This window comes from Rhinoraja longicauda, chromosome 6, assembly GCF_053455715.1.
Source record: "Rhinoraja longicauda isolate Sanriku21f chromosome 6, sRhiLon1.1, whole genome shotgun sequence".
Classification (NCBI taxonomy): Eukaryota; Metazoa; Chordata; class Chondrichthyes; order Rajiformes; family Arhynchobatidae; genus Rhinoraja; species Rhinoraja longicauda.
This window is the reverse complement of record NC_135958.1, coordinates 25,509,254-25,532,221: the sequence shown is the minus strand read 5'-3', so window position 1 is coordinate 25,532,221 and position 22,968 is coordinate 25,509,254. Positions and strand designations below refer to the sequence as shown.

General features: G+C 44.8%; 1 long non-coding RNA gene across 1 annotated transcript in view; it reads right to left on the bottom strand.

The window, feature by feature from the left end:
- Positions 1–14,261, bottom strand: part of LOC144594834 (uncharacterized) — a 73,815-nt gene extending 59,554 nt beyond the window's left edge. The window contains exon 1 of the long non-coding RNA XR_013547427.1: positions 14,187–14,261. This is a non-coding gene — a long non-coding RNA (uncharacterized LOC144594834). The remainder of the gene's footprint in view (positions 1–14,186) is intronic.
- Between the last annotated feature and the right edge of the window lie 8,707 nt (positions 14,262–22,968).

Below are 22,968 nucleotides of genomic sequence, written 5' to 3'. Positions count from 1 at the left end.
CTGTTGTAGGAATGATACCAAGATCATAATTTAATTTTTCAGCATTTTGTGGCTAGAATTTTTATTTAAAAGCACTAATCAGATTGAAACTGCAATCTTTGTTCCTTATACCTAAAACATCACAATACAGATCAGCAACTACTGATTTTTACACAGTGAAGTGGCTTTAAAGGAGATACAAAAACTTACAGTATCACATAAATGTGTAGGAACGAACTGCAGATGCTGGTTTACGCCAAAGGTAGACACAAAGTGCTGGAGTAACTCAGCGGGACAGGCAGCGTCTCTGGAGAGAAGGAATGGGTGACGTATCGGGTCGAGATCCTTCTTCAGACCATTGGCTGAATGATATGAAGAAGGGTCTCAACCCAAAATGTCACCTTTTCCTTTTAGACAATTGACAATAGGTGCAGGAGTAGGCCATTCGGCCCTTCGAGCCAGCACCGCCATTCAATGTGATCATGGCTGATCATTCACAATCAGGACCCCATTCCTGCCATCTCCCCATAGCCTCTGACTCCAGGGATACTGCCTGACTCGCTGAGTTATTTCAGCATTTAGTGTCCATCTTATCCCAATAATGCGCATGAAACATGGGAATAAATGGCCAATGTCACCATTTAGTCAGTCGATACCTGATTTTGCTGTTACAGCCTAGTTCATCACAGGCTCGCCACTTCCCTCTATCCAATCCATCTTCACAGTGCATTGCAACAGGAAGGCAGGAAGTATCGTCAATGATGCCTGCCGCCCTGGCCATTCCCTTTTCACTCCTCTACCTTCTGGGAGAAGATACAGGAGCTTGAAAGCCCGGATGTCCAGACTTAAGAGCAGCTTCTTCCCCATGACTATTGGACTTATTTTGCTCTTCAATATTTCATGGTCCTACTTCAGACTGCATTACAATACAGTTCCAAGCCCACAGCCTAGAATGGAGTCGATGGCTGCCACAGTTGTTCCACAGATCCTGGTGGCCATGTAGAAGTGGTATTGCAATTCCTGGTTCTCTTTAGCTTTTACACAGTTAGTGTTTGTTGGTTAACCATCAACATGGTGTGAATCGTGAGCAAGATTAGTGGATAACTCATTGGCAATCACTAATTACAGTAATCGTATTGTAATTTCCACCATTGTATTAAAGCCCACTTGTCAACTATTCAACACACACTTTCATACATGTTATAATTCGATAAAGGCGAACACAAATTTCTGAGTGGCATTCTGTCCAAACATAGCACGATGTTCCATTTAATCAAGTGCAGATCCAAAGTGGAGTATTTCTCTCATTATTTCAGATTTGAGAAAAATGCTCTTGGAGTCATTAATATTTTTATGTACATTTTAATATATTTTAACAACTGCACACAAAACGGAGACATTCACTTCTCAATCATCACACCTGGAAATATCAGATATGGCCTGTTGACAACAATCCTGCTCAACAGTTCTTTATTGTCACATGTACCTACCTAAAGAGAAATTATATATTTTTTTGGCATACAGTTCAGTGACTATCTTACTATACCTTATAATGTAGAACATAGCATACAGAACATAGAACAGCACAGAAATGGGCCCTTCGGCCCATAATATTTGTGCCAAACCTAATGCCAAGTTACACACAACATGCTAGAATAACTCAGCAGGTCGGGCTGCATCTTCAAGGAAAAGGAATAGGTTTCAGGTCGGAACTGAACTGTATGCCATAAAAAAATCAAAAAAAATCTCTTTAGGCCGGTACATGTGTCAATAAAGAACTGTTGAGCAGGATTGTTGACAACTGACCATTCTTCCGACTCGAGGGTTCCAACCTGAAATGTCGCCTCTTCCTTTTCTCTGGAGATGCTGCCGTTGAGTTACTCCAGCATTTTGTGTCTATCTTCAATCTATCTTCAGTTTAACTTGGCATCTGCAGCTCCTTCCTGCACTTGATGCTAAGTTAAACTGATCTCATCTGCCTGAACATGATCCAAATACCGCTATACCCTACGCTTCCATGTGCCTAACTAAAAGCCTCATAAAAACCACAATGGTATCTGCCTCCACCACCGCTCCTGGCAGTGCCTACCAGGCCCTCAACATACTCTGTGTAAAAAAAAAATCTTGCTCCGCACATCTCCAGCCAACGTTCCGCCCCACCGCCCCTCCTTGTTATACTCCCTGAGTATAGGAGGGGATAGGTCAGAATGTGCCAACACTAAACCCAGGTCTCAAAGTCAGTAAAACCACAGAACTGGTTGTTAACTCTAGAAGAGGAAGTCTAAGGATCCACAAATCTGTCTTCATCAGTGGGTCGGTGCTGCAGAAAATCAAAAACCTCAAATTCCTGGCTGTGCATATCTCTGAAGACCTGGCCTGGACCCAACACATTGATGCATTTCGGGCGGTATGGTGGCACAGCGGTAGAGTTGCCTCCTTGCAGCACCAGAGACCCGGGTTTGATCCCAGCTTCGGGTGCTGTTTGTATGGAGTTTGTACGTTCTCCCCGTGTGGGTTTTGTCCGAGATCTTTGGCTTCCACCCACACTTCAAAGACGTCCAGGCATGTAGGTAAATTGGCTTGGTATAAATGTAAATTGTCCCTGTGTAGGTAGTGCGTGTAGGATAGTGTTAATGTGCGGGGATCACTGGTCCGTGTGGACTCGGTGGGACGAAGGGCCTGTTTCTGTGCTGTAACTCTAAACTAAACAAAACTAAACTAAAATTATAAAGAAAGCCCATCAACACCTCTACTTCCTGAAAAGATTAAGTAGATTCAATGTGTTGACAAATACTCTCTGGAACTTCTTTAGTTATATGGTAGAGAGCATAATATCTGGTTTCCATCTCGACCTGGCTCGGTAACTTGAATGCCCAGGAACAAAAAAGATTGAAAAAAGTGATGGACACTGCTCAGTCCATCACTGGTATAGACCTCCCCACCACTGAAGGGATCTATAGAAAGCGCTGCCTCAAAAAGACAGCCAGCATCATCAGGGTCCTACACCACCCTGGCCACGCACTCATTTCACTCATGCCATCAGGAAGAAGATACAGAAGCCTGGAAACTGTAACATCCAGTTTCAGGAGCAGCTTCTTCCCAACAATCATCAATCTATTGAACGTAAGGATGGTGGCACAGCGGTAGAGTTGCTGCCTTACAGTATCGGAGACCTGGGTTCAATTCTGACTATGGGTGCTTCCTCTACGGAGTTTGTATGTTCTCCCTGTGACCTGCGTGGGTTTTCTCCGGGTGCTCCAGTTTCCTTCCACACTCCATAGTGTACAGGTTTGTAGATTAATTTACTTTGGTAAAATTATATATTGTGTGTAGGATTGTGTATGAGGATAGCTGGTCAGTGCGGACTTGGTGGCTGGAGAGCCAGTTTCCTAAATCCTGTACTTTTCAGCTGACTGGATACTAATGCCCGTATCTCTGAACTAAACTAAAGAAGAACTCCAATAAACTAAAAACTGCTTTGATTGCACTAGGGTCATGGGGGGCATTTTTTTTGCCTGTTCACTATACTGTTGTTAATTTTTATATATTCAACATGTTTTTTATCCTGGACTGGGAGTAAGTGGTCAAAATTCATCACTATCTCTTACGCAATAGTCCCTAGTTCTGCATATCTCTCCAATTTCTCGCCTCTGGTCAGTTCCAGCACACAAGTTTTCCTGTGCAAGTTGAACTGCTTCTCTTTGTTGCTTGAACCACGACCCTTGCACTGTATCCACTCCCTCGTCTCCACTAACCTTTGCAAATGTGTTGCACAAGATTCAGCCTCATTGCAAGTCTTTCCTCCATTGATATTTGAGCAAGAGTATATCCTGCTGTGGAGTGGGGTGTGGTTTAGTAGCTTGGAAGGAATGTTGCAAACTGATGATTTATGGTTATGTTCAATTGACACTTCATAATGAACGTCTCTTTCACCACACAGACTGATGTTCCCACTTCCTTTTGGAAGCTGGGAGGTAAGGGGAAGTAAAATGTGCATTACTCTGTTATGATTTTTTTAAATCCATTGAAAGGATGTGGTCTTCGCAAGCTGAGCCAACATTTAATTGCCCTTTAAAAAAAAAGGCACAAAGGGGTCAGGCAGCATCTCTGGAGAAAAACGGATAGGCAACGTTTCTTCTGTCTGAACGGAGGAAAGGTCGGACGTACATGTTCTCCAGAGAAAGAAAGAAAAGAAGTCACAAGGATGGTGCCCAAGCCAGTCGAATCTCGGCGAGCTGGTCCCAGATGCGATCTGTAGTCACTCATTGCAATTGCTCCACTATTTTAACCCTCTACTCCAACAGCAGTTGTATACTGTGGACGGCTCGATTATATTCATGAAAAGTCTTTCCACTGACTGGATAGTTTAGTTTAGTTTATTGTCAGATATACAGAGGTACACTGAAAAGCTTTTTGTTGCGTGCTAACCAGTCAGCGGACTATACATGATTACAATCAAGCTGTCCACAGTGTACAGATACATGGTAAGGGAATAACATTTAATGCAAGGTAAAGTCCAATTAAAGATAGTCCAAGGGTCTTTAATGAGGTAGATAGTAGCTCAAGACCGCTCTACAGTTGTTGGCAGGATGGTTCAGTTGTCTGATAACAGCATGCAACAAAAAGGTTTTTGCTGTACCACAGTTCACGTGACAATAACAAAGCAAAACTAAAGTAAACTAAACAAAACATGCTGCCTGATCCACTGAGTTACTCCAGCACGATCCACTTAGTTACTCCAGCACTTTGTGCCTGTTTTGGTAAACCAGCATCTGCAGTTTCTAGTGTCTACATTTAATATGCCCATCCCTCACTGGCCATGAGATGATGGTGGAAGCAGCCTCCTTGAACTGCCTAGATCCTTGAGTATTGAGTACATTCACACTGCTGTTAGGGGGACAATGCAGGATTTTGACCAAGCCATGGAATAGGGACAGCAATATATTTACAAGTCAGGGTTGTTTGGCAGCAGAACCTTCAGGTGGTGTTATTCAAATTGAAAGGATCTGAGTCGTTAGACTAGACTTTAGAGATACAGCGCAGAAACAGGCCCCTTGACCCACCAGGTCCAAGTGAAAATCCACGTGGCCACGAGAACATACAAACACCACACAGACAGCAGCTGTAGGCCGCATCAAACCCAGGCCTCCGGCGCTGTAAGGCAGCAGCTCTACTGCTGCACCACTGTGATACAGGTATGTAGGTTAATTGGCTGGGTAAATGTAAAAATTGTCCCTAGTGGGTGTAGGATAGTGTTAATGTACGGGGATCGCTGGGCGGCACGGACTTGGTGGGCCGAAAAGGCCTGTTTCCGGCTGTATATATATGATATGATATGATATGCCCCAAAGTGAAAATAGTGTTTTTTTTTGTCCCATACAGTTGTCTGATATAAACTCTCCAGGTGGATCTTTCATGTCCTAGATCTTAACACCTCAGTTGCACAATTTGCAGATTTTACGAGCTAATGGATTTGACTGCTAGTCACCGCAGTTGGCTGCCAATTAGAATTTTTAAATGTTCATTTGTTTTAATAATAGCTGATAGGGTGGCACAGTGACACAGCAGCAGAGTTGTACTGACTCCATCCCATGTTCATCTGCTCACAAAACTAAATAAATCATCTCCTTTTGGATGAAGGCATATATGCTTTGTTTCACATTGAATTTATGCCAATTAAATCTTCTGAGTAATTCATTGAGTACTTGGAGCATGTTGCATTTGGGACATCTTCCTGACTGCATGCACAATACGAGATTCCCAGCAACATCTTTCGCTTGACCGCTTGGAATATGCCCAGCTGACCCTCAACGGTATATTAGTTTAGTTTGGAGTTACAGCATGGAAATAGGTGATTCGGCCCTCCGAGCACACGCCGACCGACAATCACCCCAAACGCTAATACTAACCTACATGCTAGGAACAATTTACAGGAGCCAATTAACCTACGCATCTGCACGTCTTTGGAATGTGGGAGGAAACTGGAGTACCCTTTCACTAGAATAGGGAAAGGCTTTGATAGAGTGGGTGTGGAGAGGATGTTTCCACTCGTGGTAGAGTGTAGGACTAGAGATCATAGCCTCAGAATTAAAGGACGTTCTTTTAAGAAGGAGATGAGGAGAAATCTCTTTAGTTAGAGGGTGGTGAATCTGTGGAATTCTTTGCCGCAGAAGGCTGTGGAGGCCAAGTCAGTGGATATTTTTAAGGCAGAGATAGATAGATTCTTGATTAGTACAAGTGTCAGAGATTTGAGACATAGAAGCATAGAAAATAGATGCAGGAGTAGGCCATTCGGCCCTTCGAGCCAGCACCGCCATTCAATATGATCATGGCTGATCATCCAAAATCAGTGCCCCATTCTGGCTTTTTCCTAACCCTAACCCTAACCCATATCCCTTGATTCCATTATCCCTGACAGCTAAATCTGACTCTCTCTTCAAAACATCCAATGAATTGGCCTCCACTGCCTTCTATGGCAGAAATTCCACAGATGCACAACACTCTGGGTGAAAAGGTTTTTCCTCTTCTCAGTCCTCAATGGCCTACTCCTTATTCTTAAACTGTGACCCCTGGTTCTGGACTCCCCCAACATTGGGAACATTTTTCCTGCAGCTACCCTGTCCAATCCTCTATGAATTTTATATGTTTCTATAAGATCCGCTCTCATCCTTCTACATTCCAGTGAATACAAGCCCAGTTGACCCATTCTTTCATATGCCATCCCACCATCCCAGAAATTAACCTGGTGAACCTATGCAGCACTCCCTCAATAGCAATAGTGTCCTTCCTCAAAGTAGGAGACCAAAATTGCACACAATACTCCAGGTATTGAGGAATGCAGTGGAACAGAGGGATCTGGGAATAACTGTGCATTGTTCCCTGAAGGTGGAATCTCATGTGGATAGGGTGGTGAAGAAGGCGTTTGGTATGCTTGCCTTTATAAATCAGAGCATTGAGTATAGAAGTTGGGATGTAATGTTGAAATTGTACAGGGCATTGGTGAGGCCGAATCTGGAGTATGGTGTGCAGTTCTGGTCGCCAAATTATAGGAAGGATGTCGACAAAATGGAGAGGGTACAGAGGAGATTTACTAGAATGTTGCCTGGGTTTCAGCACTTAGGCTACAGAGAGAGGTTGAACAGGTTGGGTCTTTATTCTTTGGAGCGTAGAAGGTTGAGGGGGGACTTGATAGAGGTTTTTAAAATTTTGAGAGGGACGGACAGAGTTGACGTGGGTAGGCTTTTCCCTTTGAGAGTGGGGAAGATTCCAACAAGGGGACATAGCTTCAGAATTGAGGGACAAAGGTTTAGGGGTAACATGAGGGGGAACTTCTTTACTCAGAGGGTTGTGGCTGTATGGAATGGGCTTCCGGTGGAAGTGGTGGAGGCTGGCTCGATTTTATTATTTAAGAGTAAATTGGATAGGTATATGGATAGGAGGGGATTGGAGGGTTATGGTCTGAGTGCAGGTAGATGAGACTAGGTCAGGGAGAGTGGTCGGCGTGGACTGGTAGGGCCGGACAGGCCTGTTTCCATGCTGTAGTTGTTGTATGTTATATGTTATATGTATGGGGAGAAGGCAGAAGAATGGGGTTGGCCTCCACAGCCTGTGGCAAAGAATTCCACAGATTCACACCCTCTGACTAAAGGAATTCCTCCCCATCTCCTTCCTAAAAGAATGTCCTTTAATTCGTAGGCTATGACTTCTAGTCCAAGTCCTGGACTCCATGCTGGTCAGCGTGGTCTCAGTGGGCCAAAGGGCCTGTTTCCGCGCTGTAACTCTAAAACTAAAGTTAAAGTTAGAGTTCCTTGGCACTTCTGCAAGGAGAATCCTTTGGCCCTGCTCCAGTAAGGTTTCTGTTTTCCGAAAGCACTTCACCTGACACAGGGTTAGGCTATTGAATAACAGATGAGCAGGATTTTACATTGATCGGGCATGTTTGATCTTGTGTGTCTGCAGTTTATTCTACAATACCACAGGATGGCTTCCACAGAGAAGAAACTGGGTCAGAAGGTAGAGAGAGAGAGTGAGAGGGGGGATAATACCCAAAATGGCGGCGCTGCCCTAACAGCTGCGGCTTACCTGCGGTCCGTTTGTCTCTGTGTTTTGTTGTTTTTTTTTGTCTTAATTATAGTTGTGATGTTGTGTTTTTGTGTTTGTGTACTATGTGTGGGTGTGAGGGGGAGAGGGGGAACTGTAAAATTGTAAATGTGTCCCTTCCGAACGGAGACCCGACCTTTGTTTTCTGGGTCGGGTCTCCGTTCCTGCTGCGGCCTACCATCGGCCCAACTCCTGGAGCTGGTGGCCTCCAGTGCTCCGGTTCGCAGAGCCCGCGGACCGGACTCACCATCAGCGGAGCCGGCCGGACTCACCATCAGCGGAGCCGGCCGTCCTCGGAGGCTGCGGGAGTGGCTGCGACTCGCCTTTGGCTCGGGCCGCGTGGATGCCGACATCGGGAGCTCCGGCAGCGGCAGCGTGTTCGCCCGCCCCGGATCGCGGGGCTTGGGTCGGCCAGCTGCGGACATTTCACCGTCCGGCGCAGCCTGAAATAGGCCGCGGGATTTTTCTCTGCTCGGTGAGGGCTTCAATGTCGGGAGCCATGACCGCCCCGACGTGCAGCAACAGCGGCAGCGACAGCATGTTCGCCCGCCCCGTATCGCGGGGCTTGAGTCTGCCCGCTGCGGACCCTTCACCGTCCGGCGCGGCCTGGTACGTGGCAACGACACCAGCCTGGCCACGGGAGAAGTCGGCAGGGGAAGGGAAAATACATTGTGGCCTTCCATCACAGTGAGGAGGAGACTCACTGTGATGGATGTTTCTTTTTTTTTTGGTGTTGGTTGGGGTTGTGTAATTTGCTTGTTTTATTGCTTTTATTATTGGACTGTGGGTGACTAAATTTTGTCACAAATAAAGATATCTTGAATCTTGAATCTTGAATGTAAGGAAAAGTGTCGATCAATATGTGGGCGGCATGTATGCTACAACATCAATAAAGTAACGACTGGTTAATCTGCTTCACAAAGCTAATTACTAGGAACATCTGGTGGAGAGTCAACGCAAAAAAGGACTCGGCGGGTCGCGGCCTGTGGGGAGGGGGTGTGCCAAGAGGGGGGGGGGGAGGGGAGCTCAGAAGCTGCCGAGCTGGGCCCCATAGACCAGAGAGTCGAGGAGAAGGGAGCCGCTGGCGAGGATGGACGTGAGGAGTGGGCCAGTGGGAGAGGGTGTTGCCTCCAGTGCCTCCAAGAACGGCTGCAGGAGGCAGCCCTGGACACGAAGGTGGTCGGGTGAGGAGAGGGACGTCGGTTCGAGGGCCGAGCTGGTTGAGGGCGACGGAGGTGGTCGCTGCAGCCTGGGGCTTACCTGGACCGGGAGCCGCTCCAGTACATCGAGGACCGGACTTTAGACTTTTGTAAATGGCCACAAAAAATATGGAGTCTCGTGTTTGTGTGTGCAATGCCAAAATAATTTCATTGTGAAGTGCAGACGTGACAATTGAGAACCATTGAACCATTGAGATAAATATTGGTTAGGATTTCTTGAATCTTTTATATCTATGTGAGAGGGAATTGAAAGTAAAGAACAAAATGTTGGAGAAACACAGCAGGTCAGGCAGCATCTATGGAGGGAAATGGGCAGGTGATGTTTTGGTCGGGGCCCTACTTCAGATTATTGTAGGCCACGGGGCACAAGAAGGTGGTTCAGGCAAGAGCTGAAGAAATACATGCAGCTGTAAGTTCATAGGTTCTTAGGTCATAGGAGTAGAATTTGGCCATTTAGCCCATCAGTCTACTCCGCCATTCAATCATGGCTGATCTATCTTTCCCTCTCAACTCCATTCTCCTGCCTTTTCCCCATAGCCCTTAGCACCCTTACCAATCAAGAATCTGTCAATCTCTGCCTGAAAAAAAAATCCCAATAACGGCCTCCGTTATGAATTCCACAGATTTACCACCCTTTGCGAAAGAAAATTTCTCCTCATCTCTTTTCTAAGGGTACATCCTTTTACTCTGAGGCTGTGCTCTCTGGTCCTAGACTTTCCCACTAGTGGAAAAATCCTCTCTGCATCCACTCTACACGGGCCTTTCGTTATTCAATAAGTTTCAATGAGATTGCCCTCTCATCCTTCTAAACCCCAGTGAGTACAGGCCTAGTGCTGTCAAACATAGCAGTGAGTCTGGGTCAGAACATGGTCGAGGCATTGGACGTCTTGGTTTAGCATCCTTTTCTAACGATATCATTCTCCAGAGAGTCATAAGGGACCGCAGATGCTGGAATCTCGAGTAAAACATAAAGTGCTGGTGGAACTCAATGGGTCAGGTAGCATCTATGGAGGGAATGAATGGGCGGCATTTCATGTCGAGTTTGAAAAAGGTACTGATGCGAAACATTGTCTGTCTATTTCCCTCCACAGATGTTGCCTGATCAGCATGAGTTCCCAAAACCCGTTGAGTTCCTCCAACATTTTGTGGCTTGATATCAATCTCCGATTGGGTGCATTCTCACCATTATACCCCGAGAGCATTAACAATGAGAAATTAAAAAGACAATGCAAAAGGAAACTGGTTAGACATCCGAAAGGAAAGAATTTGAAGGGCTGTGTGGAGAAGGTGAGGGAGTGGGACTAGCTCGAACACTCTCGGATAGACCCAGCACAGTCAACTGGCTGGAAGCCCTCTTTCTGTGCTGTAGACATTTTGCCATTCAGTGAAGACTCTTGAGTTTAGTTTAGTTAAGTTTATTATTGTCACGTGTTCCGAGGTACAGTGATAAGCATTTTTGTTGTGTGCTACACTGTCAGCGAAATGACTATACATGATTACAATCAAGACATCCACAGTGCACAGATTCAGGATAAAGGGAGTTATAATAAAGGGCCTGTCCCACTTTAGGCGATTTTAAGGCGACTGCAGGCGACTGTCAAAGTCGTAGCAGATTGCCAAACTTCTCTTTTACCCAACCACAATGACCACGACAATACCGAGTCAGGTCGAGATTACAGCGTCTTCGGAAACATCGCGAAAATTCCCACGCTGTCAATGCTTCTCCGGCGTCCTAATTTTCACTGAAATCATTGACAAGTCAGTAAGTACTTGAGACTTTTGAACTATAACATCTTGTATGGGTTACTTAAAAACCAAGCATCACTGTAACAAAGCATAAACTGGATTTACTTCCAGTTTACTAATAATTGCATTAAAAAACCCATTAAAAGTGGTTAAGTAGATTTTTGTGAAAAGTGTGTGGGCATTCTTTGAAAATGTACGGGAGATGCATATTTGGTTTCTGGGTTGCATATCTGGGTTGGGAGCCCACTTTAAATGTAATGGCTGATGGCCATAAACATCGCAAAATTCCCAAGCTTACCTGACCGTCAAACTGTCATCTCCAATCTACCTGTCAAATGTCCTGACGGTAAATAAATTGGTTAAACACAAGCATTTTATGGTATTTTGAAATTACTTGACTTATTTTTATATAATGTGGTTCTAAATGCATCTAAGACAACCTAGCAAACCTGGGGACAGCAGGCGACAGCGCCCGCAATAAGCAACGATATCTGGCGACAAGCCAGCTGTCGCCAAGAAATTTCACTCCGGATGATTTCTCAGTGACGCGCTGAGATCCACTACGATTCTTGGAAGACTCCTCACGATCATGCCCGTGACACCCGGCGAACTGTCGGCAACAGCCTGGTTGCCAGCAGTCGCCTTAAAATCGCCTAAAGTGGGACAGGCCCTTAAGTGTCCTGACCCAAAAAGTCACCATCCTTTTTCTCCAGAGATGCTGCCTGATCCGCTGTTACTTTGTGTCTATCTTCGGTATAAACCAGGATTTGCAGTCCCTTTCTACGCATAAAGGGAATAATGTTTAGTGCAAGATAAAGATAGTCCGAGGGTCTCCAATGAGGTAGATGGGAGGTCAGGACCATTCCCTAGTTGGTGAGAGGATTGGTCAGTTGCCTGATGACAGTTGGGAAGAGACAGTCCCTGAATCTGGAGGTATGCATTTACAAACGTCTGTGTCTCTTGCCTGATGGGAGAGGGGAGAAGGGAGAGAAACCGGGATGAGACTCATCCTTGATTATGCTGGTGGCCTTGCCGAAACAGCATGCATACTCAACAAGCATAAAGCTTCAGTGATAGGTGTAACTTCACACCATGTTAGCAGAGTCTAAATGTAATCACCCAATGACTTCTATACTAATATGGCAACTGTAAGCAAAGCATATTATTTGGAGCCAGTGGTTTATTATAATATTATCGTGAGGGAGTTCTTATTAAACCAAACTAGTCATTACTTTCCATGGGATTTGCATTAGAGTTCATTTCTGTGACATGAAGGATATTAATTTTCTTTGTTTTCCTTTTGTTTTGCATGCTGAAATTTGTTTTTAATTAAGATTTTATTTATTTTTTTGCGACGTAAGCATCGTTTAATTGGAAGTGTTTACTTTTCTGAGCCGCCCATTGATTTCTGGAGAAGGAACATCACATGTGCGACCCAAATTACCCGCACTGGTTGAGATGGTTGAAACCCAATCTTGGAAGAATGGCCGATCTCATTAACCGTGAGAATGCTTCCGGGCAGCGTCTGAGCCACCAGATATGGGCACGGTCTTGAAAGCATTCTGTGGTGTCTGCGTTTTGAAAAATAAGAGAAATTGAAGTTCAAAATGTTTTTTGTAGACTGCTTCCCTGCCGAGAAATTAATCGGCCTTGAAATCCATCCCTTGCGTTGTACAGTAAACGGAGCTGTACTCTGTCTTCCAAATTCTTTCCATGGAAACTGATGGGGTGAGGACTTCAGATGCACTGGTCTTTAATGAACTTTAATATAATTTAATACCAATTCATTGTGGTCATTGTGGTGTGGTGTGTGATGGTCCGGGCTGCGTTAATAATAATCAAGGATGAGTCTCATCCCGGTCACTCCCTCTTCTCCCCTCTCCCATCAGCAAGAGATACAGAAGTGTGAAAACGCACAGATTCAGGGACCGTTTCTTCCCAGCTGTTATCAGACAATTGGACCATCCTATCGACAACTAGAGAGTGGTCCTGAGATATTATCTACCTCATTGAAGACCTTCAGACTGTGGTTAATCGGACATTACTGGATTTTATCTTGCACGAAACGTTATTCCCTTTATCCTGTATCTGTGCACTGTGGACAGCTTGATGTAGTGATAGCATGCCTAGACTTTCCGCAGACTGGATAGCATGCAACAAAAAGCTTTTTGATGCACCTTGGTACACTTGACAATAAACTAAACTAAACTAAAATAATTCTCCCTGCATAATAACAGCCACTCCTTACATGCATTAAAAAAAAAAGCTGCTGGCTCTTATGCGGAACACAGCAGAGCACGAGGTTAATTGAGTGTTTGGTTATAAAACAAAATGGAAAATGGCATCCTTGGAAACAAAGTGTGGTTTTACTTAACTTGTGGGTAGGTCAATGCATCAAAATAATCAGCAACTTTCCAAATGATATAGGGGAATGCAATGCAGCAAATCATTAATGGGGCCAGACAGGATACCCCTTCATGAAGCTCTCTGTACAAACCTGCTTTCTGCAGCTAAAAGTGATGCTTGACATGTCTGTTGAAAATTAGCTGACATGCATCACTTCAGACCTTGCTCTTTTGTTAAATATTACAGGTAACAAAAAGAAAGTGTTTGCACACAGTCACCAAGCTAAATATGGATAATAAAATATTCAGTCACCGCTTACCGATGTCTTTGTTGATGTGGCCCAGTCCATCACACAGACCAGATTTCTTTTCTTGCCTCCAGCATTCCACCTCCTCTCACCTCCCCCTTGCCCCCTACTTTCTGTCTGAAGAAGGGTCTTGACCCAAAACATCACCCATCCTTGTTTTCCAGAGATGCTGTCTGAGCTGTTGAGTTACTCCAACTTTTTGTCTATCTTTCCCACCAATGACTATCTACACCGTAGTATAAGAAAATAACTGCAGATGCTGGTACAAATCGATTTATTCACAAAATGCTGGAGTAACTCAGCAGGTCAGGCAGCATCTCGGGTGAGAAGGAATGGGTGACGTTTCGGGTCGAGACCCTTCTTCAGACTATCTACACCGTGCTGCCTTGGGAAAGCAGTCAGCATAATCAAAGACTTGTTCCACCTCGGTCATTCCTTTTTCTCCCTGCTCTCATCTGGCAGAAGATACAAGTGAAAGTGTGCATTACCAGACTCAGGAACAGCTTCTTCCCCTCCCTTATCAGGCCTCCGGACAGTCCTCCATCAGCTAGGGTACTGTCCCATTCTCCTCGACCTCATTGGGCCCATTGGACTTTGTCTCTGGAAGTGATGCACTACAATGCTGAGAACTATATTCTATACTCTGTACCTTCCCCTTTGCCTATTTTACTCGACTTTAGCTTGATTGTACTAATGCATAGTATTACCTAATTTGATTGGGTAGCAAAAACCCCCAAAGTTTTCCACTGTACCTCAGTACACGTGGCAATAATAAACCTAAACCTGAGCCTAAAACTTTATAAATGTGCAAGGTCTTAAACAAAAGTGGGGTGGGGGAAGGGGGGAAGGAGGGACAGCAGGACAGAAAGGGCGGCTGAAAAGTCAGGTGAATCATTAAATAATGATAACCTCACGTCATTTATTAACCAGTGTTAGTACAAATACCAGGTGTCCATTAACGAGATGTGTGTCAATTGCCCAAGAACTAGGTCAAGCATAAACATGCACAAGTTATGCATTGAGGCCGCTGGAGCTCCGAGGTGATGAATTTTCAAAGAGAACTATTCAGCCCATCTAGAGAATTGGGGTAGCGCGGTTGCTGCCTTACAATGCCAGAGACCCGGGTTCGATCCTGCCTATGGTTGTTGTATGTATGGAGTTTGTACGTTCTCCCTGTGACTGCATGGGTTTTCTCTGGGTGCTCTAGTTTCTTCCCACATTCCTAAGACAGACAGTTTTGTAGGTTAATTGGCTTAGTTAAAATTGTCCCTAGTGAGTTGGATAGTGCTAGTGTACGGAAATCGCTGGTGAGCGCGGACTCAGTTGGCCAAAGGGCCTGTTTCCGTGCGGTATCTCTAAAGTCTGAAGCTAAATGACTAGTCCCACCAACATCTGCATTGCAAACTGTTACTTTCAACACCAAATTAGGCCATTCAGCCCATTCTCAGGGCAAACAAACTAATCCCACTATCTTCCTCTTCCTCTGAAATTATTACTTTCAGAACCAAAATACACCATTCAGGCCAAAACATCCATGTTACTGTTAATGCTTCACCCATTCTTAGCAACACATCTCTCTCCCCATTTATGCCTTTTTTCAACTGTTATTGTGTAGGAAGGAACTGCAGATGCTGGTTTAAACCGAAGATAGACACAAAAAGCTGGAGTAACTCAGCGAGACAGGCAGCATCTCTGGAGAGAAGGAATGGGTGACGTTTTGGGTCGAGACCCTTCTTCAGACAGGCACGGTCTGTTACGACTGGTACGACAGTTACTGTTGAATCTGCTTCACATCCTGCAGTTAAAGAGCTTTGCCAAAAAAATCTCCCCCTCTCCCCCCCCCCCCCCCCCCCCTCCCCTCCCCTCCTGCATTACAGCAGTGTCTGTCCTTTAAGGAACAAAGACGAGTATTCTAAGTGGTTTGGAATCCATGAGCAGATAAAAAGTGGTAAAAATAGCCCAAAGTATTTTCTCCCTTTTCAGAGAGCTGTCAAAAGGTAGAACAGTCCTGGTGTGAAATTATTCTGTTTCAGTTCACGGGAAAGCAGTTTATTGACTGGTTGCTCCACAATGGGGAAACTGTGGTCACTTTCCCCACCAAGACCACCCATTGCCTGACCCTCTGGAGGTCTTTGGGACAAGCTCCATTTCAAGCGACTGTGTGGGACAGAATGCTTTACCGTATCTATTTCTGAGAGATCCACATTCTTTCTCCTCTCGTTTCCATTCAGAGTGAGAGTGCCCTGAGGTAAGATCATTATCAGGCAAAAAAAAAAAAAAGACACAGTGCTGGAGTAACTCAGTGAGGCACGCAGCACCCCTGGAGAACATGGACAGGTGCCGTTGGCCTGCAAATTTCATTCCTAAATTTTGAAAGAGAATTTGGCGCGTTATATTTGGTATTTAGTACAATAGGTTTCTTCCTTTAAGAAGAAAAACAAAATCAGGACTGAGGAAAGATCAACCAATCTTTCAGGATTATTAATACTGAGTGGTTTCATTCGGTGAGGGTAGCGGGTAGAGCTGCTGCCTCACAGAGCCAGAGACCTGGGTTCGATGCTGATCGCGGGTGCTGACTGCGCAGAATCTTTACGTTCTCCCTGTGAGCATGTGGGTTTCCTCCGGGTGCTCCGGTTACCTCCCACATTTCGAAGACGTGCAAGGTTGCAGGTTAATTGGCTTCCGTAATTTACCCCTAATGTGCAGTATCAGACATAGAACTAGTGTGAGTACGTACTAGTACATACTCGACATAGAACATCAATGATCGGTGTGGCCTCGATGGGCTGAAGGGCCAGTTTCCATGCTTTACCTCTAATCATTGCTAAGCTAAACTAAGCAACATTTGCAGAAGTACATGGATAGGTTTAGAAGGTTATGGGCTAAGCATAGGGAGGTAGGACGTGTAGATGGGGCATGGGGTCGGTGTGGGAAAGCTGGGCCGAAGGACCTGTTTCTATGCTGTATGACTTTATGACTCTATGCCTCTGTACCCTAAGAGGAAATGAGATTCGGGAAATTAAAAGAAAGAGATTGAATGGCAAGGAATGCAATGAATGAGATGCCAGTGGATGAACAATACTTGTGGCTTTCAAAGTCTGATAATTTGAGCTCAACTGCATTTGTTTATTGATGAAGTGCACCTCCAGTGTATGCCTAGTTTGATGGTTTAGTTTATTATCACATATAATGAGGTACAGTGAAAAGTATTTGTTGCGTGCTTTCCAGTGAGCCGAAGGATTATTCATGATTACAATCAAGCCGTCCACAGTGCACAGATACAGGACAAAGGGAATGTGCAGGAAGGTTTAAATCGAATATAGACACAAACTGCTGGAGTAACTCAGCGGGACAGGCATCGTCTCTGGAGAGATGAATGGGTGACGCTTCGAGTCGAGAACCTTCTTCGAAGAAGGGTCTCGATCCGAAACGTCACTCATTCCTTCTCTCCAGAGATGCTGCCGGTCCCGTTGAGTTACTCTGGCATTTTGTGTCTATCTTCAGGATAAAGGGAATAGTGTTTGGTGCAAGATAAAGTCCGATTAAAAGATGGACCGAGGGTCCTGAATCTAAGGAAGTTGGATTTCTCACTTATTCACCATCTTTATGGACCCTTCTAAATGTGGAAATGGATGATGATGTAAAGTGATCATGTTTGCAAAGGATTCCATCCTGCTCAGCGGGACAGACAGTGCAGTGTGCTGTGCGTTTGCTTACAGGCACTAAATATTACTGTGGTCTCTTCGATTTGTGTAAGAACAGTGTCTAGGATCAGTTCCTTCCTGTGCTACCATTAGCTGTACAAGGACGTGGTCAAAGGCAACAAAAAAAGTTTTGTGTTGATAGACATTTGTGAGACAGGTCAGTGGTGGCCACTGCTTAAAACTCTTCCACCTTTCCCTGGCAAAGGGTAGAAACCCCCTTCAGGATCAAAGGCTGACATTTGAAACTCCCAAAAACAACACCAATGCTTCTTGTCCTTTTAAATATTTCAGCAAATTCCTTCAGTTGTGAATATTCCCTTTAAAAAAAAACTCCAGTTAACTCTTGCAAAGCAGTGATGTATACTCGTAGGGGATTGGATATATGCAGACAAACCCAAGAGATGAGCATGCATTCGTACAGTATAGCACATCTAACAACGCAAAATGTTCTCAGGCATTTTGTGAGAATGTTTTCACGGAAAATTCGGCACACAAGGACAAAATAGGACTAATGCCAATGTCTTTATGATGTAGAAACAAGAAATGGCAGATGCAGGTTTATAATAAAAGACGCAGTGCTGGAGTAACACAGCAGGTCAGGCAGCATCTCTGGAGAAAAAAGTGACGTCTCGGGTCTTCTTCAGGCCTTCTTCAGGCTGCAGTCACCAATCCATTTTCTCCAGAGGTGCTGCCTGACCCGGTGAGGCACTTTGTGTCTATCTTCGATTTAAACTTGCATCTGCAGTTTCTTCCTACAGCATCCCTGGAGAACATGGATAGGTGACGTCTCGGGTCGAGACCCTTTTTCAGACTGAATGTCGGGGGGGGGGGGGTGGAGAAGAAAGCTGCAAAAGGAGAGGGACAGGACAAAATGTGGCAGGTTAAAGGTCAACATTGCCAATCACCTGCCTATCAAAACCCCCCTCACCTGTGTCCACCTATTACCTGCCATGCTTATCCTGATTTTTTCTCCCCCCTTCATTCAGTCTGAAGATGGGTCTCTACCTGAAGCATCACCTATCCATATTCTCCAAAGGTGCTGCGCTGAGTTACTCCAGCACTTTGTGTCCTTTCCAGTATTAAGTTAACTGCATCTGCAGTTCTTTGTTTCTACTGACTGACACCATCCTTTCGTATCTCTGGCCTTTGGTCCAAGCATCTTCCAATCAAAACCTCTCCTCGCCTTTGTCGACCTATTATCTGGCACACTTTTCCTGCCCCCTCTCCCCTTTTCAAGCTTTCTTCTCCCCCTCCCTACATTCAGTCTGAAGAAGGGTCTTGACCCGTAAATGTCACCTATCCATGTTCTCCAGAGATGCTGCCTGAACCGTTGAGTTACTCCAGCACTTTGTGCCTGTCTTTACGATGTATTGGTGTTTAAGAAGGAGAAAGGCGAGATTGGTGAGATTTAGGGAGGGAATTTCAGAGCTTGCCTTGGCAACTTGTGAAGAATGCATCAATTTTTATTCTAACTGCATGTGGTGTCAGGACCCCAACCAACCACCCAGAGTCATGGAACGCTGCTAAAACATGTACCAGAAACAGAAAATGCTGTAAATACTCAGCAGCTCAAGCAATTGCTTGAACAGAGCTAACATCTTCAATGACGAATTTCTTCATTGACGGTTCAGGTTGGGACACTTCACATCGCCCATTCTTTCCTCCAGAGATTCTGCCTGACCCGTTGAGTTACTACAGCACTTTGTGCCTAACTTTGGTATAAACAAGCTTCTGCAACAGCACAACAGGCTTGTTAACATGTTTCTACATGCTAACAAACCTGTTGAGCTGTTGCTGCATTGTTCCGTTTCAGGACATATGACAATAAAACACTCTTGACTTTTGATGTCTGCAAGAGCTTGCTGCTTATAATAGTTTACAATATCTTCAATAAAGGCAACCACATTTAGAAAGTACAGCCACCAGTCATAAAGCGCGTTGTGAGCTTTAGAAACCCACACGGAAGATGCCACATAATTCCTTCTTATCTGCGAGTGAAATCTAATCATCGTGCGGCACGGTGGCGCAGCGGTAGAGTTGCTGCCTCACAGTGCCAGGGACCCGGGTTTGATCCTGTGTGGAGTTTGTATGTTCTCCCCATGACCTGTGAGGGTTTTCTCTGGGATCTCTGGTTTCCTCCCACACTCCAAACACATACCGGTTTAGACGTACAGGTTTGTAAGTTAATTGGCTTGGTATGATTATAAACTGTCCCTAGTGTGTGTAGGATAGCGTTAGTGTGCGGGATCGGTGATCGACGCAGACCCCGGGGCCGGAAGGATCTGTTTCCGTGCTGTATCGCTAAGCTCAACTTTTTAAAAAGGCCAACTCTGGGGCACTGCTGGACTAAGCAAATACCTGCTCGGCAGGCGAAACGGACCATGACTGCAACTTTCCCGTTGACCAAAGGGTTTTCTCCTGATAATATCTCAAAACAAACATTTTTTTTCCCTCTCTTTTTCCCCAGTCCCTCTCCAATTATTAAGTCTGGGGATATATGAAACATGCTGAAAATCACAATCTCTAATGAAGAGAAATTACATACATATTGCACATGTCTCTGTTTATGGTGCAGTTCAAGGGGAAAATATCCAAAGAGCAACAATTTTCTATTGCTCTTGGACTTGGTACAGAAAGGCGGCTACTGGTTATCCTGGAGCTAATGAGCCTCAGCCTAATTTGACACCGAATCAGACCGTAATTCCACAAGAATGAACTCACTCAATTGCAACCACCTCAACTGTTTGGATCCCAACCACATACCAGACTGGTCCCGATGAATTCTTGCCTGCGATTCCTCGGCCGGGACACATTTGTACCGCACTTTCAATGATGACAGCATCAGGTGTGCCGTGAGATGGCTACATAGGGAGACACAAGGAACTGCGGATGTTGAAATCTTGAGCAGGACACAAAGTGCTGGAGGAACTCGGAGATTAAGTAACATCTGGGGTGGAAATGTACAGGCAATGTTATGGGTCAGGACTCTTTCCACATATATATATATATATATATATATATATATATATAAACAAGATGGACCACTCTGTTAAGATCGCCTACACTGAAGTGTAGTACGCAAAGGAGCCATTTTAGTAGGCAAAACCCACCGTTCGTTATGCCTCTCGCAGTGTAATCAGTGTTTTGGGGGAACAGTATGTGTGATGATACCATAGAAATGCAGAATATATCTCATCTATCAATTCACAGATTTTTGTTAATTTAAAAAAAAAATGTTTCTGCATGTTTCTGCCTACTAAAATGGCGTCATGACATACTACGGTTTTTAGGGTCGAGTAATCTATCTTGTTCCTCTAGTATCTTTCCAGAATTTTACACTCTTAGACTTTAGAAATAGTCACTTCTAAAGTTGAGGATTGCAGGCATGAATTCATTATTTATGAAAATATATGCAGGCAAAAATTAATATACACACATACACATATAAAACATGTATATATAAATCATAATCATACTTTATTAGCCAAGTATGTTTTGCAACATGTGAGGAATTTGATTTGCCATGCAGTCAAATTCGACTTGGTGGGCTGAAGTGACTATTTCTAAAGTCTAAGAGTGTAAAATTCTGCACTGTGACCAGAAAGGACCTTAGCTCTGCTCTAATTTTGTGTTTTGGCAGATGAGCCATGGCCTCTGCTTTTTCCTTCACTGGTTGTAGGTCACTGGCTTCACACCAAGGTGAACAGACCAATTCCAAAATGGGCATCTGCTTCACTTCAACCGCACATTGTCCCCCTGTCATCTCCTGAATGCTCCCATCCACAATGAGAAGGTTGTCTTCTATGCCCTTGGCAATCATCATTGCAGCTCGGTTGCACGAGCAGTGATCCGTGCAAGGTTCTGGCCATGGGTGGTCTAGGGCTTCCAGCTTCAGTGATAGACGAAGCGCTCCAATGCTAGCTTGTTAAAAGCACCGTATGGATCTCCTGCCTGAAGGCTCGGGGGATGTCCACTCACTGAGATGCACGGAAAGCCTCAATCCGGTCTCCTTGGGGCTGAAGGAATCGAGGAATATGACTTGAAGGACCAAATGGCCTACTCTTGCACCTATTTTCTATGTTTCCTCCTCGCCGTCAGTCTCCTGCTCTGCTTTAGGAAGTAGTGGGCACTACACGAGATGGTGGCTTATGCATCTTTAGACAGGCTTGTGTATCACTGAACGAGCAACATTGGCAGATGGTTTTAAGAATACAATGTTGGGAATGGAATGGAATCTGAAGAAGGGTCTCGACCCAAAATGTCACCCATTCCTTCTCTTCAGAGATGCCTGTTCCACTGAATTACACTGGCATTTTGTGCCTATCTTCAGAATGTTAGCCTTTATTGCAAGGCAACCTGACTATAAAAGAAAATACACGAAGTGCTGGAGCAACTCAGTGGCATAGACAGCATTTCTAGAGAACATAGATAGATGATGTTTTGGGACGGGACCCTTTTTACCAAAGCATAGAACATAGAACAGTACAGCACAGGAACAGGCCCTTTGGCCCACAATGTCTGTGTCGAACATAATGCCAAGATAAACTAATCGCATCTACCAGCACATGATCCATATCCCTCCATTCCCTGCATATCCATGTCCCTATCCAAAAGCCTCTTAAATGCCACTATCGCATCTGCCTCCAGTGTGTTTCAGGCACCCAACATCCTCTATGTAAAAAGTCTTGCCCTACACATTTTTAAACTTTGCCCCTCCCCTGATAGATATGCCTTCCAGTCTTTGACAGTTCCACCTTGGGAAAAAGATTCTGTCTATCTATTGACGCTACTCATCATTTTATACCCATTTAGGTCTCTCTCAGTTTCTGATGTTCTAGAGGAAACAATCCAAGTTTGCCCAACGTTTCCTTGTAGCTAATACCCTCTAATTATGGCAGGATTCTGGTAAACTTCTTCAGTATCCTCTCCAAAGCCTTCAGATCCTTCCTGCCAAGGGGCAACCAGAACTGCACACAATACTCCAAACCCAGTCTAACCAAAGTCCTATAAAGCTGCATTATGACTCACTGACATACTAAATACCCATCCAATGAAAGTGACCGTCTCTATTTAGACACATTAGAGGCAGGAAACATGTTCCCAATGTTGGGGGAGTCCAGAACAAGGGGCCACAGTTTAAGAATAAGGGGTAGGCCATTTAGAACGGAGATGAGGAAGAACTTTTTCAGTCAGAGAGTGGTGAAAGTGTGGAATTCTCTGCCTCAGAAGGCAGTGGAGGCCAGTTCGTTGGATGCTTTCAAGAGAGAGCTGGATAGAGCTCTTAAGGATAGCGGAGTGAGGGGGTATGGGGAGAAGGCAGGAACGGGGTACTGATTGAGAGTGATCAGCCATGATCACATTGAATGGCGGTGCTGGCTCGAAGGGCTGAATGGCCTACTCCTGCACCTATTGTCTATTGTCTATTGTCTATTGTCTATTTCTCTATCTACATGTGTTGCCACTTTCGGGGAACTATGGACCTGGACCCCAAGTTCTCTCTGCACGTTAATGCTGTTAAGGTTCATCAACCTATGACTTCTCCTTACATTTGACTTCCTCACACTTG